Source organism: Pan paniscus, chromosome X (assembly GCF_029289425.2).
Source record: "Pan paniscus chromosome X, NHGRI_mPanPan1-v2.0_pri, whole genome shotgun sequence".
NCBI lineage: Eukaryota > Metazoa > Chordata > Mammalia > Primates > Hominidae > Pan > Pan paniscus.
The window spans coordinates 109118990-109130651 of NC_073272.2; the positions used below are offsets into that span (position 1 = coordinate 109118990).

Sequence of the window (11662 nt, forward strand, 5' to 3'; positions counted from 1 at the left end):
GCAATATTGATCAAAAGAGTGGATTAAAATGGAATATGATAGCAATTTCATGGAAGTCTCCCTTTCTAAATACTGACTCCTTAGTGTTATTTTATTGTCTACACAGTACTCCAGACTATGGATCTACCATAACTTATTTAACTTTGCCATTTATTGTAATATTTCTGTTATTTTCATGTTTTGCTATTAAAATAATGTTTTCATAAACACAACGCTACTTCTAGTTTTATTGAAAGAAATCACTACCAGAGAGAAGTCAACCTACTAATTTATAGAAGAATGGCATGGGGAGGGATAGATGTGTAAAAGCGGGTGGAAATAGAAATGGAGAATAGTCATAAAATTTAAAAAGGCCCAGCACTCCAAAAAAAACAACAGGTGTGGGGTGGAGGGGATCCTGGCTTTCTTTTCACACTAGGGGCTGATGGGCATCCTTTAAATCTCAGTTCCAGGCCAGCCTGGAATGGCTGAGATGCTAACCCCTTTCCCTACCACACTTAATGAAACTGCAAATCCACCAGATGGGCACTGGTTCTCATTCCTCACCACCCCTCCACTCCCGTTTTCCACGAGCCCCATACCTGTCAAATAATCATCTGTTTATCCATCACCTGGAACTCATTTCCAAAATGGTAATCAAGGGTGTTGACAAAGGGAAGTAATTTACAATCATGTATTTAGACTTTCAAAGAGTCTCGGGAAAGGTTCTCTTCCATGCCAAGGTTGTTTTAAAAGTACAATTGAGGCGCCATGGATAGGAAATGCTTTCCCCATTCCTTGAGACTGTGAGTGCTTCCTGCCAACAGTGCAGCTCTATGGAAGTTGGTTGAATTGAACTGAGTTGAGTTTGGCTAGTTGCCAAAGGACAGACACAGATGGTAAGCACTGTCGGAGTCCAGAAGGCTGGCAAAGCCACAGTGGGCTCTAAAGGAGAGAAAGAAAGAAGGCTTCATGAGGCACCAACTAAAGACTGAGAAGGAATCATTCATTCATTCATTCATTCATTCAACAAATATTTATTACATGTTACTTTGTGTGAAGCACTGTGCTGGGTCCTAGAGACACATCGGTGAGCAAGTCACATCGGTGAACAGTCTGTGCCTTTATAACTCTCACAGACAACTTCTTTGTGAACTGGGGACAAATAGGGAGTGCCAGGATGTGGAGCTGGGTAAGTAGTGGGCAGGACGACCAGCCAGAATTTGGAGAGAACTGAGACTCTGGGCCCAATCTCTAAGCACTAGAGTCCAAAGCCTTGTTTGGAAAAAGGAAGACTCCAGGTGGTCTGAGCTCACTGTCCCAGGCTATGCTGCAAGCTTCTCTACCTCCTCCTAGCAGCACAATCTTGAGGGTATGGTTTGCCATAAGCCACCACAGTAGGTCTGTTCTCAAAAGACTGATGAGAATAAATTAGACGGTTCCTTAATCCAACTGGGGCTTCTCAGTTTTTCCATGGGAATATACACAGCATTTCAGACTAACTGGGGTTTGATAAAGATCACAATATTTGTAGGTTGGAATGGGCCTCAGGAGCTTCAAATGCCTTACTTAGAGACTTCTTGGAGATCTTCGTGGGCTTGTGCTGATATCCTCCTATATTCAGGCCACATACTGGAACATCAAATTTGGTCCCTGATTTAATTTATCAAGTGTCTAGCATATGCCAGGCATATTACATACATTATACTAATTAACCCTATAACAACCTTATGAGGTGGGCAGGTATGGATTCAACAGCAGTATATCTTCAATGCTGGTCAATCAGAATGGACTAACAAACCATCAGAATAGATTTTGACTGTGAACAACCAGTATGGCCTTACAGAGCCACAACATCCTTGGGCAAAGAAGTAGGACAGAGGCACAGACTAAATGGCTTCCCATTTCCCAGGGGATCAAACCAAGATCTCATCTCCTTAGGGTTTGGGGCTGTCCTGGTCATTCTGAACCTCTCTTTATGGATGCTTCCAGCTGCTCCCGTTGCTCATTGCAGGTACCTGAAAAGCTCCCTTGCCTGCCAACCCCCGTAAAGCAATGGCATCTATCACACCTGCCCCTTTCTCCCAGTAAATTCCTAAAGATGTCACTCCTTGGCTCAAAATTCTTGAATGGGTCCACTAGACTTCCAAATGATCACCTTACTGTGGCCTTCAAGACTCTCTGTGCTCCGGCCTGAAGATGCTGTCCAACCCTACTTACAGCACTAATTACCCAAAATGTCTTCAATGCCACACACCTTCTCAACTAGATGAAATCTCACTGTCCTTAGCAATCTCATAGCGTAGAATAATAGTGACGGATGGGCTCATCAGATGGCCCCTACAGACCTCATGAGGGCAAGTGCTGTGTTCTTCCTCTTTGTATCCCTCACCATGCCTGGCACAGTGCCTGGCACATAATATGTGCTCAGGAAATTTTTACCTAGGTCTGAGGTCTGCCTTCCTGTAATGAAACTTACCAACTTTGAAAAAGATTCACTCTGTGGGGACTGTGAAACTTTGAAGTTACATTTTTCCAAAAAAAAGTATATATTGTGTAAAATTTCAAACATATAGCGACATTGACAGAATTTTACAGAGGATATCTAGTAACCACCTAGATTCTACCACTAATATTTTCCTATACTGGCTTTATTCATCCCTCACCTATCCACTCCTCCCTCTATCTGTCTATTCATTATCTTTTTTTTTTGAAGTTGCATACATCAGTATGCACTTCACTCCTAAGCACTTTCTCCATACCTAACATTAACTATAGTCCAATATTTGTTTATTATTCTTTTTTCCTTTTGAAGTAAAATATACATACAATGAGATATATAAATATTAACTGCATATTTTCTGAGTTTTGGTAAATGTAACCCCTACTAAGTATAGACTACTACTCAAGAACATGTCCTCTCATCCTTTCATAGGCAATCCTCTCCCTTCACTCCCAGAGGCAGCCACTGTTTTTTTTCCGTCATTGATTAGTTTTGCCTGTTATAGAAGCTCATATATATGGAATCATAAGGCATGGACTTTTTTGAATAAGACTTATTTTACTCAGCTTAATGTTTTTGAGGCTCATGCTAATACATGATACATAATGATACATAATTCACATATATGATACATAAATCATGACACATGCTGTTGCAAGTATCAGTAGTTCGTTCCTTTTTATTACTGAGTGGTACTCCACTGTGTGACCATACCACAGTTTGTTTATCCATTCTCCTACTGATGAACACTTGGTCTGTTTCCAACTTCTGGCTATTAAAAATAAAGCTGCTCTAAATGTTCTCATACAATTCCTTTTGTGGACATATGTTTTCCTTTTTCTTGGGTAAATACCTAGGTGTGGAAATGCTGGGTCATGGGAAAGATGTACTTTAGTTTTATAAGAAATTGCCAGACATTTTCCCAAAGTGGCTTGTATCATTTTAGACTCCCACCAACAGTGTGAGAGGATTCCCATTGTTTATGGTTACTTGTGCAGCTCTCTGCTTCAATTGCATACTTAGCCTTGCAGTGCACCCATGAAATGCATTTATCATTATACTTATAAAAGGGCCAAGCCTGACTGTTTGTGGCTTAGTACTTAAAACTTCCCCCAATTTTGATGACTACTAAATGAACACCCAAGCTCTAGGAAATTGCTACATTGTGAGGGTAAGCTCTATGTGATAATAGTTTTACTGAAAGTGACAAACACTGTGTTAAACACTTTACATACATTATCTCACCTAATCCTTAACAACAACCCTCTGAGGTAGGTAAAACAGTATTCCTATTATACAGATGAGGAAATTAAGTTGCAGAGAGGTTAAGTAACTTGTCCAAATTCGATTGGCTCATAGGTGGTCAAGCTGAGATTTGAACCAGAGTCAGTTATCTTTTTTATTGTCTACTGTCCTTTGTATAGAAACTATCAGGGAAAATAAAACATTTCGGGGTTGGAAGTCTCATCTAACCCTCTTATTGTAAAGGCGGAGCTACTGAGGTCCAGAGAGGAGAAGGGACTTGCCTGAAGTCTCTCATTAGTTAATGGCAGAGCCATCAGACTGCCTCGCAGTCAGGAGACGTTTTCACTCCACTGCACGGCCTCCTCCAATGCTTTGGGCAATTCAGATTTTATTTCCAGCTTTGTAATGGTGACAAGGGTGCAAAAACCACTTTGAGATCTTTGAAATAAGTACATGAATCTAAAAGGGTGGAGTGAAATAAGGTCAATCTTGCCTTTTGGGCCAAAACATAAAGTCATAAATAAAATTGTCAAACTCATGTCAATTCCTGCCTAAACATTATCTTGAAAATGTTTCTCCCACCCACTCAGGCTTCTCTGGAAAAGAAAAAAGAAAAACAAAGAAACAAAAATGCGGATATTTGGAGTATTCTTGGGAAAGGAATGGGAAAGGAAGAGGTCCGAGGGCACTTTTCTTTTGGACTCCCACAGCACCATCTGGTGGAGGACTGGAGTTTTCATTTCTCCTCATTCAGAATGTTTTTCTTTTCTTTTAATTCACATGTCTTTATTTATTTATTTTTAGGTTTTTATATATACTTTAAGTTCTGGGGTACATGTGCACAATGTGCAGGTTTGTTACATAGGTATACATGTGCCATGTTGATTTGCTGCACCCATCTTATCTTTGCTCCAGTTTCCTCGATTGTAAAATGGAGATAATAACCATGCGCTTACCATAGGATTTTGTGGCAAGGATTGAATAAGATAACTTATGTAAAGTACTGAACATAATGCCTGGAACATGTGAAATGCTCAATAATGTTGGCTGTGGTTGTTTCATTAACATTAAACGTATGGTGCAGTGGGAACCAGAGAGGAGCATTTGACTCAACCTCAGAGAGCTCAGGGCACATTTCCCTAAGGATGTGACACCTGACATAAGTTTTGAGTATGAAATAGTCACTAGGATCATTTCTCCATGTGGAAAACAATGCCTGTAACAACAGGGTTTACTCCTCTAATCCCACATTGTGAAGGATGACAGCATAGTGTTCCTTTGCCTCTGGGGTACCAGGGATTGCAGCAAGGGCTTCTAAGCTACAAGATGGTATGGGAACATTTAGGAATTATTGGAATTAGGCCCCTGACCACGTGAGACATTGTTTCCATAGTGGACACACAGAGTTTGACTTGAAATTAGATGCTAAGAGAAACATGGTTGTGTCGATTACCACCTGTTTGTTCTAATTTCTACTTTGCTTATCAGCAATGATGCTTCAGTGGCTCTTTATTCACTCAGCATTATGTTAAATAGGCATGATGGGATCTGATAATTTCTCATTGCCTCCAAATTGTGCCTGGCATACACCACAAACATATTTGACTCTATTCCTATTGCTCATCACCCTTGCAAACCCTTAACCCTTCCAGGTTATCCAAATTTTACTCATCCTTCAAGGCCTAGACTTCCTCATTCATTCATTCATGAAATATTTTCTGAGCATGTACTATGTGCTAGGCACAGTGGCAGGCACTAGATCTATAACAGCATATGAGACAGACACAGTTTCTACTTTGACAGAGCCTGTGTAACTTGGACTACAAACAGGAAAACAAATCATTGAGACCATGTGTTACCAAAGCTCTCCAAGAAGAGGGATACATCTGAAATGGTGCTTTCTAACAGTTTTTACCACATAGCACACATAGATAACATATATTGGCTCCCTGGGATAAATGGATAAAAAAGCAACCTGCCAGGGAGCTCTGGCCACCCCAAAGGCAGAAGGCATCAATATCTTAGGTGCATGAGGAATCTCTTGGAGATCTCTGGTATAGAACCTCAAGCTATAACCCGTGAAATTCCTGTTGCTTTCACCCCATGTAGTCCATGAGGACTGATAGGGCCTTCAAGGACTACATGGGGTGAAAGCAACAGGAATTTCATGGTGCAGTGGGCAGAGAGGATGCTGCTTTGAATGAATGCATGCTCCTTGTTATTATCTGGAATTTGGTAAAAGTCACTCTCACCTCTTCAGTAGTAGGCTCAGACTGGAGGCCTTCTCAGGCAACTGAATCCTGAAAGACTCTTTGTCTTTTCCAGATTCCTACATATGTAGAATCTTCAGCTCACAGTTCAGCTTCTCATTCACCCTCATGGTCTGACATCATGTGCTAATAGCACAAGAACTTTTTTGTATCTTCATAACACCTAGCAATACTACACAAGAAGGGCCAGAAGCATTTAAGTGCCATGTTTTAAGACAAAGGAAATCTAAGAGTATTGTAACTTCACAGGGTTTTAAAACAAAAATGGCTTTGCTACCTAAGAAAAGTCCAGTGCTCAGTCTGTCTTTAAAACTTGTAAAAGAGAAACTCCTAAAGTTTTAAGAGAGAGAATGAAGTCAACAGCTCAAGCTAACATATTTGTACAACCTTACTCCTGGAAACAGGATGCTGAGTCCCTGCAGCTCCAGGCCAGTTGGTTTTGGAGTTTGCCTTCTTCTGAGCAAAACCAAAGGCTAATCAAGATAGCCCACAACCCGAGGAGATGGGATCCAGAGAGCTATTGTTTATACCATAAGCAAAAAGGAAGAGTTCACAAGCAAAGAGAGCCCAGGGGGCCTCTTGCAGAGAAAACAAAGACTCCTGCTGAAATGTAACAGAAGATTCCATATCCTTTCCTTCACTTGGACTCCCTGAGAAAGGTTAATCCTGTCACCACCATGAATCTTGATGGGTAATAAAATGTAGATCTGGGTGAGAAATGATGCCACCTAGAGGAAGGCTGGGGAGCACACTTGAGCGATTTCAGCTCGTCTTTCTATATTCCTCCCTCAGTCAGTATCTAGGCAGGAGGGCTTCTTGATTTTTCTCTCTGGCCTTGTCCCTCACCTACTCCTGGAGAGCCACATTGCCACTTTCCTATGTTGATACATGCTATTCAACATCCGAAACTGAATGTGGGGCATGGAGTGCCCTATGGTAAGGAATGTCGAAGATACAGCTAAGGTGAGAAAGCCATATGTAAGAAGAGCAGTTGGCCATAAAGAAGAAAGTATATGTCGACATGTCTGTAATTTATATGTACGTATATGTATATCTAATTTGAAGCTTCTTATAACTTCATAGGCTAGCAAATAGCCAGGTGCAAAAATAAATACCTGAACCTCAAAATAATTATTTTCAGATTTCAACTGCAAAAGTCACTCTGGAGAGACACATGCGTGGGTGAATTTCAGCATACTCTCTCTTTTCCTTTTTCCCTTTGTTTTTGTTTGATTGATTTATTATAACCTCAAGGCAAAAATATGAAATGGGAAACTTGGTGTTTAGCACTCCCAAGTGTCCCTCCACCACCACTAGAGCCCATTTTTAATTTGTGATACCCTTAGGAGTGTCTTCCAAGAAATGTTCTGATTCTGTATCTCATCCTCTCAGAATCTCTCATTCTTTTTAGTGTTAAAGGAAATAGCTAGCTAACTTGCTGATATGGTTAGGCTTTGTGTCCCCACCCAAATCTCATCTTGAATTGTAATCCCCATAATCCTCATATATCAAGGGAGAGACCAGGTGGAGGTAATTGAATCATGGGGGCAGTTTCCCCCATGCTGTTCTCATGATAATGAGTGAATTCTCACAAGATCTGATGGTTTTATAAGGGGCTTTTCCCCCTTTGCTCGGCACTTCTCCTTCCTACTGCCTTGTGGAGAAGGTGCCTTGCTTCCCCTTCACCTTCTGATATGATTTTAAGTTTCCTGAGGCTTCCCCAGCCATGCTGAACTGTGAGTCGATTAAATCTCTTTCCTTTATAAATTACCCAGTCTCAGGTAGCTCTTTATAGCAGTATGAAAACAGACTAATACACCTGCCAAAGTGAAAGAAAAATTGATCCTACCAAGAAGGAAGAGTTAGAAGAGCCAACAGTTAACTAGGAGCCTCCTTCCTTGGTTAACCGTGAAGACTGTCCACTCCTCTGTGAATTATTTTGTTATTTAATCCTAAAGATAAATGCTAATAAAGGAACTGAAATATCTAGCAGGATGGCCTCCATTGGCCAGTGAGGGAGGATGAGGTACGGAAATTGTTTTTCTGTTTTGTTGTTGTTTTTAACCTTCCCATGTGATTCCTAAGTGCAGCCAGGGTGAAGAACCACTGGGAGAGATGAGTTTAACATACTGGAGAACATACTGGAGTAAAGATCACAATGAATTTGTTATATCAACAACTTAAAACTCTTCTGCTGAGCACATCTACAGAGGTGCTATATACAACTCTGTTACACGAAGGCTATACATTTCCTAATTACTGCTATTGTGGAAATATTGCTTCACTCATTGTCTTCAAATAGGTAAATACAAGGGAACTAAATTTATTCCAGACAGTTAAAGATTCAGAATGTGTTATTCCTCCCAGAACAATGACACCGAGGACATAATTTTTCCTTTGAGGCCTTTACCTATCCCGCTGCTGAACCATTTATGTGCCCTCTTTTTTTTTTTTTTTTACAGAATCTTGCTCTGTCGCCCAGGCTACAGTGCAGTGGTGCAATCTCAGCTCACTGCAACCTCCGCCTCCTGGGTTCAAGCAATTCTTCTGCCTCAGCCTTCCGAGTAGCTGGGACTACAGGCTCATGCCACCACGCCCGGCTAATTTTTTGTATTTTTAATAGAGGCAGGGTTTCACCATGTTAGCCAGGATGGTCTCAATCTCCTGACCTCGTGACCTGCCCACCTCGGCCTCCCACAGTGCTGGGATTACAGGCATGAGCCACCATGCCCAGCCCCTTTTTTGTTTTTATTAAGTTCTGGGATACATGTGCAGAACATGCAGGTTTGTTACGTAGGTATACATGTGCCATGGTGGTTTGCTGCACCTATCAACCCGCCATCTAGGTTTTATGCCCCACATGCATTAGGTATTTGTCCTAATGCTCTCCCTCCCTGTGCCCCTCTCCCCTCGACATGCCCCAGTGTGTGATGTTCCCCTCTCTGTGTCCATGTGTTCTCACTGTTCAACTACCACTTGAGTGAGAACATGCAGTGTTTGGTTTTCTTTTCCTGTGTTAGTTTGCTGAGAATGATGGCTTCCAGCTACATCTATGTCCCTGCAAAGGACATGAACTCATTCTTTTTTATGGCTGCATAGTATTCCATGGTGTATATGTGCCACATTTTCTTTATCCAGTCTATCATTGATGGACATTTGGGTTGGTTCCAAGTCTTTTCTATTGTAAATAGTGCTGCAATAAACATATGTGTGCATGTGTCATTATAGTAGAATGACTTATAATCCTTTGGGTATATACCCAGTAATGGGATTGCTGGGTCAAATGGTATTTCTGGTTCTAGATCCTTGAGGAATCACCACACTGTCTTCCACAATGGTTGAAGTAATTTACACTCCCACCAACAGTGTAAAAGTGTTCCTATTTCTCCACAGCCTTGCCAGCATCTGTTGTTTCCTGACTTTTTAATAATCGCCATTCTGACTGGCATGAGATACTTTCTTGTATGACTCTCCACAATGTACTCTTCATTAAGCACTTTGCTGCTGAAATGCCACCTCTTGCCTTTTCAAATGTTAAGTTATCTAAATATATTGTTATGGTGTCAATGTTTTTCTATCAGTTTTCTCTCCTATCCCATACCCACCTTTGATTCATTTGAAAAGACTTGAGAAATGTCTTACTACTGACACTGCTGCATGTAGCTCTTGCTTATTTACCCATCTAGGGAAACAGGATGTATTTCCTTTCTTAGAAAAGCCAATTTACAGATTACACTAAAATACTACTCCTTCTGCATCACTCAGCTTTTTAACTTGGTAAGTTTTAAGAAGTTTCAACAGCAAAGTTGTTATTCAATGGGCATGATGGACTACAAGTGCCTTGAGTTACGTGTATCTGCCCTAAATGTAAACTTCATTGCTTTTTGTTGGATGATATTTTAAAAGGATATAAAATAAATTGGTCTAAAGGCCAAAAAAAAAAAAAAAAAGAAACTAGAATGGAAAGTTCCTGTTGGAGAGAGAAGACGGAAAGCTTATTGACAATGGAATAATGCTTTCAACATGGAGAGGAAATTTTCAATCCTATACCCAACAAATTATCAATTAAGGTCTCCAATTATTTCCCATTTATCCCTTCTCAGTAAGCTACTGTAGAATATATTCTATCAAGGAGAAGTAACAATCCAAGTGAGAAAAAGACGTGGAATACAGAAAACAGGAGATCCAACACGACAAAGGGAAAGGTAAGTCTCAGGATGACGGTGAAGGTAGATGCCAAGATAATGACCCTGCACCAGGGAAAGGAGGGCAAATCATCTGGTTCTAGGAGAGATTTCTTCCAGATGAAATTGTTAGAATTCTTGTTATCTGGAAGTCTACAGAGATTTAAGCAATTAGTTGGAGAGCCTGCGGTAGAATTAGCGGTAAGTACATAGAAAACCAAGCAAGTGAAAGAAACACAATTATTAGCTCCAGTGGTTTAAAAGTGCAGAAGAAAATGAATCACTGTTTTCCCACTACATTTCAGCTCTGAATAGCAGTTATTATAATGTAAAGACTTATTGATCTAACTATGCATTTATATTGAGAGGATGAGAAGTGTCCCTGTGTACACTGAAAAGTTGATAAAATCAAGAAGCAGGGATACAAGCATGTTATTTAGATACAAGATGGTAAACACCAAAACAATCAATTAAGAGTTAAAAGTGGTTGCCTCTGAGGCAGAGGAAATGGGGAGGATGAAGGCAGTGGATAGCTGTTTTTCAGAGACTTTGTAGAATAGCAGCCTTTAAACCTGTGCTTTTCAAACCGTGACTTACAATCTCTCTGGAGTGATGCTGCCCAATATGGACATAAAAATAAAAATCCAGTTCCTCATACTAACCACATTTAATTTTTTAAAGATCTCTTAAATTTTTGTTATTTTATTTTTATTTTTTTTTAGAGCTGGGGTCCCACTACGTTAACCAGGCTTGTCTCAAACTCTTGGCCTCAAGCGATCCTCCCATCTTGGCCTTCCAAAGTACTGGGATTGTAGGTGTGAGCCACCGGGCCTGGCCAACAATAACCACATTTTAAATCATCCACAGCCACATGTGGCTGGCAGCTACTACAGTGGATAGTGCAGATACTGAATATTTTCAACTTCACAGAAAGTTCTATTGAACGGCACTATTTTACAGGGTAATTAAATCAATTTAGTGAGTAAGAGCCAACATTTAAATAAATGAAATAGAATAGAAAACCAGTGTGCATCTCATTAGTATTGTTTTTTCACAAAATATTTTCATAAAATATGTGTGCACAGCATTGTGGATCACAATAAAAAGAAGTTTGGAAGCACTCCTTTACATTATGTGTGCAAAACCCTGATTAAAATTTAAAAAAAACATTAAGGGTCAGGCACTGTGGCTCACATCTGTAATCCCAGCGATTTGGGTGGCTGAGGTGGGAGGATTGCTTGATGCCAGGAGTTCAAGACCAGCCTGGGCAACATAGCAAGACCCCATCTCTACAAAAAAAAAAATAATTAGCTGGGCACGCTGGTGCGTGCTTGTAGTCCCAGCTACTTGGACGGCTAAAGTGAGAAAGAGGATCGCTTGAGCCCAGGAGTTCAAGGCTGCAGTGAGCTATGATGGAGCCACTGTACTCCAGCCTGGGTGACAGAGTGAGACTCTATCTCAAGACAAAAATACATTAAAAA

At 40.6% G+C, this 11662-nt stretch overlaps 1 protein-coding gene across 8 annotated transcripts in view; it reads right to left on the reverse strand.

The window, feature by feature from the left end:
* ACSL4 (acyl-CoA synthetase long chain family member 4) overlaps positions 1 to 11662 on the reverse strand; it is a 110427-nt gene that overhangs the window by 4958 nt on the left and 93807 nt on the right. For all 8 annotated transcript variants that reach the window (XR_010111199.1, XR_010111196.1, XR_010111195.1 and 5 more), the window contains one exon: positions 582 to 924. The gene's annotated coding sequence lies outside the window, so the exon portion shown is untranslated. The remainder of the gene's footprint in view (positions 1 to 581; positions 925 to 11662) is intronic.